Source organism: Ranitomeya variabilis, chromosome 2, assembly GCF_051348905.1.
Source record: "Ranitomeya variabilis isolate aRanVar5 chromosome 2, aRanVar5.hap1, whole genome shotgun sequence".
Taxonomy (NCBI): Eukaryota; Metazoa; Chordata; class Amphibia; order Anura; family Dendrobatidae; genus Ranitomeya; species Ranitomeya variabilis.
Window position 1 is genome coordinate 571,360,207 of NC_135233.1, and position 12,791 is coordinate 571,372,997.

General features: G+C 45.0%; 1 protein-coding gene across 1 annotated transcript in view; it reads left to right on the forward strand.

Annotated features, from left to right (window-relative positions):
* FTO (FTO alpha-ketoglutarate dependent dioxygenase) overlaps nucleotides 1–12,791 on the forward strand; it is a 507,540-nt gene that overhangs the window by 440,345 nt on the left and 54,404 nt on the right. The gene's annotated exons all lie outside the window — the stretch shown is intronic.

The window sequence follows — 12,791 nt, forward strand, 5'->3', positions numbered from 1 at the left end:
TTGGAATGATACTCAAAACCAAAGTGGAAAATCAAATTACAAGCTGATCCACCTTCAGTGGAAATGCCTCAAGACAAGGAAATGATGCTCAGTAGTGTGGGTGGCCTCCACTTGCCTGTATGACCTCCGTACAATGCCTGGGCATGCTCCTGATGAGGCGGCGGATGGTCTCCTGAGGGATCTCCGACCAGACCTGGACTAAAGCATCAACCAACTCCTGGACAGTCTGTGGTGCAACGGGACGTTGGTTGATGGAGCGAGACATGATGTCCCAGATGTGCTCAATCGGATTCAGGTCTAGGGAATGGGCGGGCTAGTCCATAGCTTCAATGCCTTCATCTTGCAGGAACTGCCGACACACTCCAGCCACATGAAGTCTGGCATTGTCCTGCATTAGGAGGAACCCAGGGCCAACCGCACCAGCATATGGTCTCACAAGGGGTCTGAGGATGTCATCTCGGTACCTATTGGCAGTCTGGCTACCTCTGGCGAGCACATAGAGGGCTGTGCGGCCCTCCAAAGAAATGCCACCCCACACCATTACTGACCCACTGTCAAACCGGTCATGCTGAAGGATGTTGCAGGCAGCAGATCGCTCTCCACGGCATCTCCAGACTCTGTCACATCTGTCACATGAGCTCAGTGTGAACCTGCTTTCATCTGTGAAGAGTACAGGGCGCCAGTGGCGAATTTGCCAATCCTGGTGTTCTGTGGCAAATGTCAAGTGTCCTGCACAGTGTTGGGCTGTGAGCACAACCCCCATCTGTGGACGTCAGACCATCCTCATGGAGTCGGTTTCTAACCATTTGTGCAGACACATGCACATTTGTGGCCTGCTGGAGGTCATTTTGCAGGGCTCTGGCAGTGCTCCTCTGTTCCTCCTTGCACAAAGGTGGAGGTAGCGGTCCTGCTGCTGTGTTGTTGCCTTCCTACAGCCCCTCCATGTCTCCTGGTATACTGGCCTGTCTCCTGGTAGCGCCTCCCGCCTCTGGAAACACACTGACAGATATAGCAAACCTTCTTGCCACAGCTCGCATTGATGTGCCATCCTGGATGAGTTGCACTACCTGAGCCACTTGTGTGGGTTGTAGAGTCCGTCTCATGCTACCACGAGTGTGAAAGCACAACCAACATTCAAAAGTGACCAAAACATCAGCCAGAAAGCATTGGTACTGAGATGTGGTATGTGGTCCCCACCTGCAGAATCACTCCTTTATTGAGTGTGTCTTGATAATTGCCAATAATTTCCATCTGTTATCTATTCCATTTGCACAACAGCATGTGAAATTGATTGTCAAACAGTGTTGCTTCCTAAGTGGACAGTTTGATGTTACAGAAGTTTGATTTACTTGGAGTTATATTCTGTTGTTTAAGTGTTCCCTTTATTTTTTTGAGCAGTGTATTTTACTCAGCGTTTTTCCTGCCAACCCTCTGGTTTGTGCTGCCTAAAAATCTGCTGCAAATTCTAAATGTGTGCACAAAGCCTAAACCTACAGATAAGACTTTTCTATTGTGATGGAGAGCATAAATGAAATGAATTGTTGAGTCACATTGCTCAAATCAATGAATGGATTTATTTTTTAAATGTCATCAGTTTGTGTCTAATTCATCTCCTATCTGTATTTTGGAAGAACATAAAAAACATGCAGTCTGCACAACTTTTTTTTCCGTCCCAAAAATCAGAGAGCAGACAGAACGAGACTTTTGTCGAAACGGACAAATCTTTTGGAAAATCTTTTTGCTGGGGTAAAAGGTACCATGAATTCTGCTGTTTACCAAAAACAATTATGAAGGAGAATGTCCGGCAATCTGTTCATAGCTGAAGCACACTTGGGTTATGCAGCAAGACAATGATCCAAAACACACCAGCAAGTCCACCTCTGAGTGGCTTAAGAAAAACAAAATTATGACTTTGGAGTGGCCTAGTCAAAGTCCTGACCTTAATCCGATTGAGATGCTGTGGCATGACCTTAAAAAGGCGATTCCTGCTTGGAAACCCTCCAATTTGTCGGAAATAGAACAGTTTTGCAAAGAGTGGGCCAACATTCTTCCAGAGTATGTAAGAGACTCATGGCCAGTTATTGCAAATGCAGGATTGCAGTTGTTGCTGCTAAGGGTGGCCCAAACAGTTATTAGGTTTAGGGGCAATCACATTTTCACACAGCGCCCAGTAGGTTTGGATTTTTTTTCCCTTAATAATAAAGACCTTCATTTAAAAATTGCATTTTGTGCTTACTTGTGTTATCTTTGTCTAATATTTACATTTTTTTGGTGATCTGAAATATTTGTGTGACAAACATGGAAAAGAATTATTAAATCAGGAATAGTGTTGAGCGATACCGTCCGATACTTGAAAGTATCGGTATCGGAAAGTATCGGCCGATACCGGCAAAGTATCGGATCTAATCCGATACCGATACCCGATACCAATACAAGTCAATGGGACTCAAGTATCGGACGGTATCCCTGATGGTTCCCAGGGTCTGAAGGAGAGGAAACTCTCCTTCAGGCCCTGGGAACCATATTAATGTGTAAAATAAAGAATTAAAATAAAAAATATTGCTATACTCACCCTCTGACGCAGCCTGGACCTCACCGAGGGAACCGGCAGCGTTCTTTGCTTAAAATGCGCGCTTTTCCTTCCGTGACGTCACGGCTTCTGATTGGTCGCGTGCCGCCCATGTGGCCGCGACGCGACCAATCACAGCAAGCCGTGACGTAATTTTCAGGTCCTTCTAGGCATTCAGTATTTTAAAATTACGTTCCGGCTTTGTGATTGGTCGCGTCGCGGTCACATGGGCGACGCGACCAATCACAAGCCGTGACGTCACGGGAGGCAGGAGACGCGCGCATTTTAAAATGCACGCGTGTCCAGCCTCCCGTGAAGTCACGGCTTGTGATTGGTCGCGTCGCCCATGTGGCCGTGACGCAACCAATCACAGCAAGCCGTGACGTAATTTCAGGTCCTTCAGGATTTTAAAATTACGTTCTGGCTTGTGATTGGTCGCGTCGCGGTCACATGGGCGACGCGACCAATCACAAGCCGTGACGTCACGGGAGGCTGGACACGCGCGCATTTTAAAATGCGCGCGTCTCCTGCCTCCCGTGACGTCACGGCTTGTGATTGGTCGCGTCGCCCATGTGACCGCGACGCGACCAATCACAAAGCCGGAACGTAATTTTAAAATACTGAATGCCTAGAAGGACCTGAAAATTACGTCACGGCTTGCTGTGATTGGTCGCGTCGCGGCCACATGGGCGGCACGCGACCAATCAGAAGCCGTGACGTCACGGAAGGAAGGAAAAGCGCGCATTTTAAGCAAAGAACGCTGCCGGTTCCCTCGGTGAGGTCCAGGCTGCGTCGGAGAGGTGAATATAGCAATATTTTTTATTTTAATTCTTTATTTTACACATTAATGTTGTTTCGATACCGATACCTGATACCACAAAAGTATCGGATCTCGGTATCGGAATTCCGATACAGCAAATATCGGCCGATACCCGATACTTGCGGTATCGGAATGCTCAACACTAATCAGGAAGGGTACAAACACTTTTTCACATCACTGTATATGTGGATTTACTTTCAGGTTTTTCAGGTCACCCTAATTAGGGCTAATGCAAATGTCCGTGCAAATTGGCCCAAGTACAGACAGTTAATGCACGGACTGGCCGTGGGTCAGCCCACCTGAGAGTGACAACTTCATGTATTTCTATGACCCTCAGATCAGGAGAGCTGTGACCAGTCCGTGCTTTGTGGATTGATCTCCATAGAAAACCTATGATTAGCGATGAGCGAACGTGAGCATGCTTGAGTGCTAACCGAGTGTCTTCGGTGTGCTCGAAAAATATGTTGGAGTCCTCGCGGCTGTTTGACAGCCACAACACATGCAGGGATTGCCTAACAGCCACGGTAACTTGAACATACTTTTCGAGCATGCCAAACACACTCGATTTGCACACGACCATGCTCGGAGAACACCTGTCTCAAGCCCGTTCGCTTGTCACTACCTATGATCTTTTGGGCATCTATGTTAATGACCTCAAAAGCTAATTTAGGTAAAATCGATTCCCAAATGGCCTAAGACATTCCAACCTGGTCTTTAATCTTTTACCAAAACTTTAATTTTGTCAATAGACTCAATAGTAGCCAGACAGATTCCATGATAAGTAATAACAGGTCCTACTCATAGGCATATGGTATCAGACAGCAATTCTGCATTCAGTACCCAGTTGACACTGATGATGCTTTTCTTTGCCAGCCTTATGTCAGGATAACCAAAGGGCTGTATGGTCACAAAAAGGTTAATAGTCTTTTCTCCATAACATGTGTCAATATCTTATGACCTTTTGGATTCCACCCTGATCATGACAGGCTTTGCATAAGCATCTTCTCCTCATGCTGTGTGTGAATATAGCCTAATCCATAGTGCTCATTTTGTGGCTTAGAGATCTCATCCAGGACGCTTCCCAATTCATAAATCTCTCTATGGTATTAAGGACAATGCTTCCCCACACATCTCTTTAATATTAATCGGGAAATTTCTGATGCCCTGGTTATTACCTCTTCTGAGATGCTTTTGCACATCCATATGCACCATTATGAATCTACGTTATTGCTTTTTAACCAGTTAAGCACCGGAGAGAGCAGCCACACACACAATAAAAGAGCATGTCAAACATGGAGCCAACTTTCCTCCTGACAGACAGATCAAATGGGAGTCATAATGAAAATAATTTGTGGTAGGAAGCTTAACCCTTTATAAAGGTGGCATTAAAATAGAAGAGAAGTCTGGTCTACGTTCTGTAGGCAACCCAAGCTGGGATTTGGTGGAGCAGTCTTTGTGGCAAGGGAAAATAATCTTTCTAAGCTATGTATTCTGTAGGTAGACCACGTAGAAATATATAGAATATAGACAGATAACACAGAACAATATGAAATTCATAGATATGAGATAGATTGATCGATACTAGATGGCGAGATGTTAGTGCGTGCCCTCATCATCTCCCTCTTCGGTTACTGTAACATTCTCCTCTGTGGCCTCCCAATTAACACTCATGCACCAATACAGTCCATCCTTATAGGGTTTATCTAGGACTAGTTTTTGTATTATGGGCTTAAAAACTAATAGGCAGGTAGTTGCTAACTATCTGCCTGTTCCAGCTGGCACTGACTCAGAGTAGCCATTGACCACTCCTGCCAGCGATTCTGCTGCTTCACATCAACATAACAGCTCTTCCTCTTCCAAACTGCTCTGTCGATGGGGCATGACTGTAGACGTCATGGTAATCGATGTCTGACTACCTGTCAATCTGCATGACATCGGCAGCCATGCCCAGTCAGCACAGAATCGTCTGCACGAACGGTCTGTGACTGCTCTGTGCCAGCAGAGATCAGCGCCAGTAACAACAGACAGACCCATAGTACAAAAATAATCCCGATAACCCCTTTAACTCTGCTGCCCAATTAATCCACCTCTCCAGCCGTTTTTCATCCAACTCTACCCTCTGCTAATCCTTTCACTGGGTTCCAATTCCTGAATGAATCCAGTGTAAACTGCTAACAATAAAATACAAGGCAGTCCATGATCTATCTCCTCCACACATCTCTGAACTCCCTGTACAACCCAATATGAAATCTCTGGCCCTCACAAGTCCTGCTTTTCTCCTCTGCTCTTGTAAATTCTTTGCTACTCCAATGAAGAGAGGGGCCAAAATAGCCGATTTTAGATTTGCCATGCTGACAAACTCCTACCCAAAAAGACTGAATGCCGTTCTAAATTCAAAAGGGACTTCAACATAGTGTTAGTTTGAGGGTGTGCGTATTTATTCAACTACATATATTGTTTTAATTTTGTATATTTTTTTCCAACCTAAAAGATTACAATTTATGTTTCAATGGATTTGTACAGATTGTGAGCGACATTTAAGGTGGAAAAATTTCTGAAATGATTCTTATATAATAATAATAATAATTTTTATTTATATAGCGCCAACATATTCCGCAGCGCTTTACAACTTATAGAGGGGACTTGTACAGACAATAGACATTACAGCATAACAGAAATCACAGTTCAAAATAGATACCAGGAGGAATGAGGGCCCTGCTCGCAAGCTTACAATCTATGAGGAAAAGGGGAGACACGAGAGGTGGATGGTAACAATTGCTTTAGTTATTTGGACCAGCCATAGTGTAAGGCTCGGGTGTTCATGTAAAGCTGCATGAACCAGTTAACAGCCTAAGTATGTAGCAGTACAGACACAGAGGCTATTAACTGCATAAAGTGTATGAGAACACGATGCAAGGAACCTGATTATGTGTTTTGTTTTTTTTTCTATTTTTAATAGGCCACACAGGGATAGTTAGGTTAATGCGTTGAGGCGGTAGGCCAGTCTGAACAAATGCGTTTTTAGGGCACGCTTAAAACTGTGGGGATTGGGGATTAATCGTATTAACCTAGGTAGTGCATTCCAAAGAATCGGCGCAGCACGTGTAAAGTCTTGGAGACGGGAGTGGGAGGTTCTGATTATTGAGGATGCTAACCTGAGGTCATTAGCGGAGCGGAGGGCACGGGTAGGGTGGTAGACTGAGACCAGAGAGGAGATGTAGGGTGGTGCTGAGCCATGGAGTGCTTTGTGGATGAGGGTAGTAGTTTTGTACTGGATTCTGGAGTGGATGGGTAGCCAGTGTAATGACTGGCACAAGGTAGAGGCATCGGTGTAACAGTTGGTGAGGAATATGATCCTGGCAGCAGCATTCAGGACAGATTGGAGCGGGGAGAGTTTGGTAAGAGGGAGGCCGATTAGTAGAGAGTTACAATAGTCCAGACGGGAATGAATAAGAGAAACAGTAAGAGTTTTTGCAGAGTCGAAAGTAAGAAAAGGGCGAATTCTAGAAATGTTTTTGAGATGCAGATAAGAAGAGCGAGCCAGTGATCGGATGTGGGGGGTGAATGAAAGCTCGGAATCAAGGATGACCCCAAGGCAGCGGGCATGTTGCTTTGGAGTAATGATTGAACCGCACACGGAGATGGCAATGTCAGGCAAAGGTAGGTTAGTAGAGGGAGAGAACACGAGGAGTTCAGTTTTTGACAGGTTCAGTTTCAGATAGAGGGAGGACATGATGTTAGAGACAGCGGTAAGACAATCACTGGTGTTTTCTAAGAAGGTCGGAGTGAAAGCAGGAGAAGAGGTGTATAATTGGGTGTCATCAGCATAGAGATGGTACTGGAAACCAAATCTACTGATTGTTTGTCCAATAGGGGCAGTATACAAAGAGAAGAGGAGGGGGCCTAGGACTGATCCTTGAGGAACCCCAACAGTAAGGGGAAGGTGAGAGGAGGAGGAACCAGCAAAACATACAGTGAAGGATCGGTCAGAGAGATAGGACAACCAAGAGAAAACGGTGTCCTTGATGCCGATGGAGCGGAGCATAGTGAGGAGGAGCTGATGATCCACAGTGTCGAATGCTGCGGAAATATCCAATAGAATTAGCATGGAGTAGTGACCATTAGATTTAGCTGTTAGTAGGTCATTAGAGACTTTAGTGAGGGCAGTTTCAGTAGAGTGTAAAGAGCGGAAGCCAGATTGAAGAGGGTCGAGAAGAGAGTTATCTGAGAGATAGCGGGTAAGACGGGAGTGGACCAGGCGTTCCAGGAGATTCTTCTTGCTATGATTTCTTTTTACATTGCAAAAACCTGGAATTTTAACAGAGGCGTGCAGTGTCAGACTGAAGAACATTGAGCCCACGGGAGGACTTGATTCTGAGGGCCCACCTTTCTCCCCCACTGAAGAGCCCCATAGCAACTGCAAGGTTTGCACTATGAACTCTCCTGAAGGAGAAGCCAGGGCCCACGGAGGATTCTCCAGTTCTCTGGTGGGCCAGTCCAACTCTGGAGGCATGTAGTTTTTTTATATCTACTGTAGATAGTAACATGGGGCACTAGCTGAGAGGATGCATGTGGATGGCGCTGGAGCAGGGATTTCCATTTCCAATGGAAATGTCATCAAGATCGCATCGGTGGGGGGCCAACACTTGCATATCCACCGATCAGCTGCTACCAGCTATGGTACAGCAGAGCGCCATACGCTGTGTAGTGGCTATTGTTGGTGCTGCAGCTTAGCTCTTATTCTCTTCAATATTGGACTTACGAGTGTAAGAAAACCCCCGTGAACCCCCTTTTCTGCCCCATGATGGAATTGTCACCGTGCTTATCTTACAGATATACAACTATTGAAGTGTTTATACAATTCATTGATGTAAGTGAAGCAGAACTGAGCCCATTGTGGATGATATCGGTGGGTAAGACTGTCTGATGCCCATATTGGCATTACTGCTATATTTCCTGCATGGTGTGAATGGCCTGTCACTTTGATTTCAGGCTTACCTTTTTAAGATCTTAATCAATTAATGGCAGCCCGCTTTAGGCGACATTAATTGTTCACGGTAATCATCTCTAATAAATCCTCGCAAAGCTTTATAGCCATGGAAAAAATGACAATACCTGTGTGAATTTATTCCTCCATCTGCTTCCATTGCTTGAAATTACCTTCATTTTTATAATTACCTTTCAGTTATATTTTCCCGGTGCATTATTGCCGCTTGTCTTACATGGTAACCTTTATGGCACTGTTGTTACTATATCAAAGCGAACAGCTAGACTAGAGCCGCGTATGCTTATCTGATAGGGTTTATTATGTAAGGGAGGACACAGTATGGCGTATAGTGCATCGGGGTTGGTGCAGTGCGACAAATAGGCAGAGACAACAGGAAAGCTCAAAGCAAAGTGTCTTTAATGTCCAAAAGAAACTTACAAATGGAAACAATGGTATCCTCCGGGTCGTATCCGAGACCGATTGCCGTGAGCGACTGCACCACCGGGTCACGCTTGGGGGATGCCAGGTGTTTTGCTTCCCTTGGCTCCGTGTTACCTCACACAAGCCAGATGTTGCAGAGCCTCCTGCTCTGCAGTTTGCAAACCAAGACTGACACTCCCAACCCTTTGCTGAAGGGTTTTTAAATGGAATCTGTGGCCATGGGTCACTTGTAAGACCCAGCTGGAGGGAGTGAACCGCCCCACTACCATCCTGTAGTTCGCTCCAAAAATAAAAGCCCATGCTGGGATTTCTTAAATCTGCCATGGGCAAATAGCTTGTCCAAGACCAAACTTACTTTTATTCTGTACTACAACCACAGCTATGTCTGTGACTACATTGCACTCCAGCAGGGCTGGACTGGGACTAAAATTCAGCCCTGGCATTTGAAGTTACACAGCCCACTTGTCACATGGTGACTGTATAATATCTTTGTACACTTGTAGGTTACAAGAAGTGAGGGGAGTGTAACACGACTATATAACATATAATCACAGCTGTATCCAGCATTACAGCTCGGTCCTATTTATTGCTTTTAGTTGCAGTACCAAGAAAAGCCGCTACTTTACCTACATAACTGGATCTTGTAGATAATGACGGGATTAAGACGACCAAAGGCTATGAAACCTCATTCTGATGCTCCATAAACTTTGCCTACAGCCACTTTTGGTTCCGCTGCACAGGCCGAGACCCGGTGACTCTGAAGAGCGGTGACATCAGTAACGTCACCGCTCTTCAGATATTCCGGGTCTTGCGCTGAGCTCGGCGACTGTGAATAGCGGTATTATTACTACTGTCACCGCTCTTCAGAGTCGCTGGGTCTTGCCAGGTCTGGGCTAGTAGTGGGGGTGTCTGATAGACACCTCTCCATTACTTACACCAGGGATTGATAGCAGCTGACATCAACCCTAAAAATCATTACACATACCAGAATTAAATGCTCTGGCGGCTGAAGAAAGCAGTAGAGTTAGCACTATTCCCAGGCGCTGGGTGCTAACTACAACTGTCATTATCCTTGCCTGGTCTCCCTGCGAAGCATTTCTGCTGTATTTACATGTGCTGATCTCAGGCCACTAAATGAGTGTGATCGACAATAGTGAAGTCGTTCGCTTATTTCCCGGCCTCGTTACACCAACTGAGAAAGAATGAAGGGAACAGAACAATCACAATTAGATCAATCTGTCCCCATACAGTATCATGTTATCAGCAGCAGTACAGTTTACACCGGCGATGTGCTGCGGAGAACAGAGATTTCTGTTCCCACATAAACAATCCAATCATTCGATGAATAGGCACCATTTTGCTTGTTTAGTATAATACACCCCATAGTCCTCCATATATTATAATGTGCACCTCAGTCCTCCATATAGTATAATACACTCCTCGGTCCTCCATATAGTATAATACACTCCTCAGTCCTCCATATAGTATAATACACTCCTCAGTCCTCCGTATAGTATTATACACTCCACATAGTCCTCCATATAGTATAATACACTTCTCATAGACCTCCATATATTAAAATACACTGCAATTCCTCCATATAGTATAATACACTCCTCAGTCCTCCAAATAGTATAATACATTCCTCATAGTGCTCCATATAGTATAATGCCCCGCCATTGTTATCCATGTAGTACAATTCACTTCCCATAGTATAATGCACCCCATAGTTCTTCATATAGTATAATGTATACCCCATAGTTCTCGAGTATAATGCAGCCACCCCACAGAATATATTGTAGCCCCCATAGAATGTAATACAGCACAGCCCCCATAGAATGTAATGCAGCACAGCCCCCATAGAATGTAATGCAGCACAGCCCCCATAGAATGTAATGCGGCACAGCCCCCATAGAATGTAATGCGGCACAGCCCCCATAGAATGTAATACGGCACAGCCCCCATAGAATGTAATACCGCACAGGCCCCACAGAATGTAAAAAAGCACAGCCCCCACAGAATGTAATACAGCACAGCCCCCATAGATTGTAATGCAGCCCCTCCAATAGCCCCACAATCCAGTTATCACTCAGTAATATATTTAAAAAAAAAAAAAAAACACCCACCTCTCCTCGTGCCCAGCGTTGCTACCGGCTCCGGTCTCAGCAGCTGCAGTCTGCCCGGTCACACAGCAGGTGCGCGATGATATGACGTCATCGCGCACCAGCAGTGTCAGTGCCAGACAGAGCAGGGAATGATGGGAGAGGGAGCATCAGCAGACGCTCTCTCCTCCATCATTGCATTTAACAGTATGGGCGTCAAAGACACCGGTATAATTGAATGCGGCTGGCGGGGGGGTGAGTCGGGGGGGAGTCGGCACTGGCAAGAGGGGTCCGGCAGTGCCAGCTATGAGGAGGCACATTCAGCTGAAATTCATTGCGGCTACAGATGGGTGAACCCAAACAGTAAAGTTCAGTGTCCGTAACGAACACCTACCGTTCGTGCATGGACACCGAACACAGATTACACCAGGAAGTCCGTGTTACTGTTAGGGTTCGGCCTCCCGAACACCGGGTGTTTGTCGTGCTGCCATGTGCATGACAGCGCGGCAAACACTGCTTCTGATCAGCGGTAAAATCATTACCAACAGTCAGACAGACTCTTTTCCCACACTGTCAAATGACAGCGTGACAGCACAGCTGTGATCGGAGGTACCTCCGGTCACTGGTGTCAACTGATGGGACTACTGTTCTCATTGTCCCCTGATCTGAACATCATTGAAAATCTGTGGCTAGACCTCAAAATAGCAGTGCATGCAAGACAACCAGGACTCTCACAGAACTGGAAGAATTTTCCAAGGAAAAATGGATGAAAGTCCCTCAAAAAAGAATTGAAAGACTTTTGGCTGGCTAAAAAAAAAAGCATTTACAAAAAATAAAAGCTGACAAAAAATATTTTTTGGCTTAAAATACAAAGGAAATGTGTCATCTTCAACTTGCTTAACTGTTCACTATAACAGTCATTTTGACCAGGGGTGCACAAACTTTTGTATGCTAATATATGTCATCCATCCTGATGTGTATATACAGTTAGGTCCATATATATTTGGACAGAGACAACATTTTTCTAGTTTTGGTTATAGACAATACCACAATGAATTTTAAACAAAACAATTCAGATGCAGTTGAAGTTCAGACTTTCAGCTTTCATTTGAGGGTATCCACATTGAAATTGGATGAAGAGTTTAGGAGTTTCAACTCCTTAACATGTGCCACCCTGTTTTTAAAGGGACCAAAAGTAATTGGACAGATTCAATAATTTTAAATAAAATGTTCATTTTTAATACTTGGTTGAAAACCCTTTGTTGGCAATGACTGCCTGAAGTCTTGAACTCATGGACATCACCAGACACTGTGTTTCCTCCTTTTTGATGCTCTGCCAGGCCTTCACTGCGGTGGTTTTCAGTTGCTGTTTGTTTGTGGCCTTTCTGTCTGAAGTTTAATCTTTAACAAGTGAAATGCTGCTCAATTGGGTTGAGATCAGGTGACTGACTTGGCCATTCAAGAATATTCCACTTCTTTGATTTAATAAACTCCTGAGTTGCTTTGGCTTCATGTTTTGGGTCATTGTCCATCTGTAGTATGAAACGACGACCAATCAGTTTGGCTGCATTTGGCTGGATCTGAGCACACAGTATGTCTCTGAATACCTCAGAATTCATTCGGCTGCTTCTGTCCTGTGTCACATCATCAATAAACACTAGTGACCCAGTGCCACTGGCAGCCATGCATGCCCAAGCCATCACACTGCCTCAGCTGTGTTTTACAGATGATGTGGTATGCTTTGGATCATGAGCTGTACCACGCCTTTGCCATGCTTTTCTCTTTCCATCATTCTGGTAGAGGTTGATCTTGGTTTCATCTGTCCAAAGAATGTTATTCCAGAACTGTGCTGGCTTTTTTAGATGTTTTTTA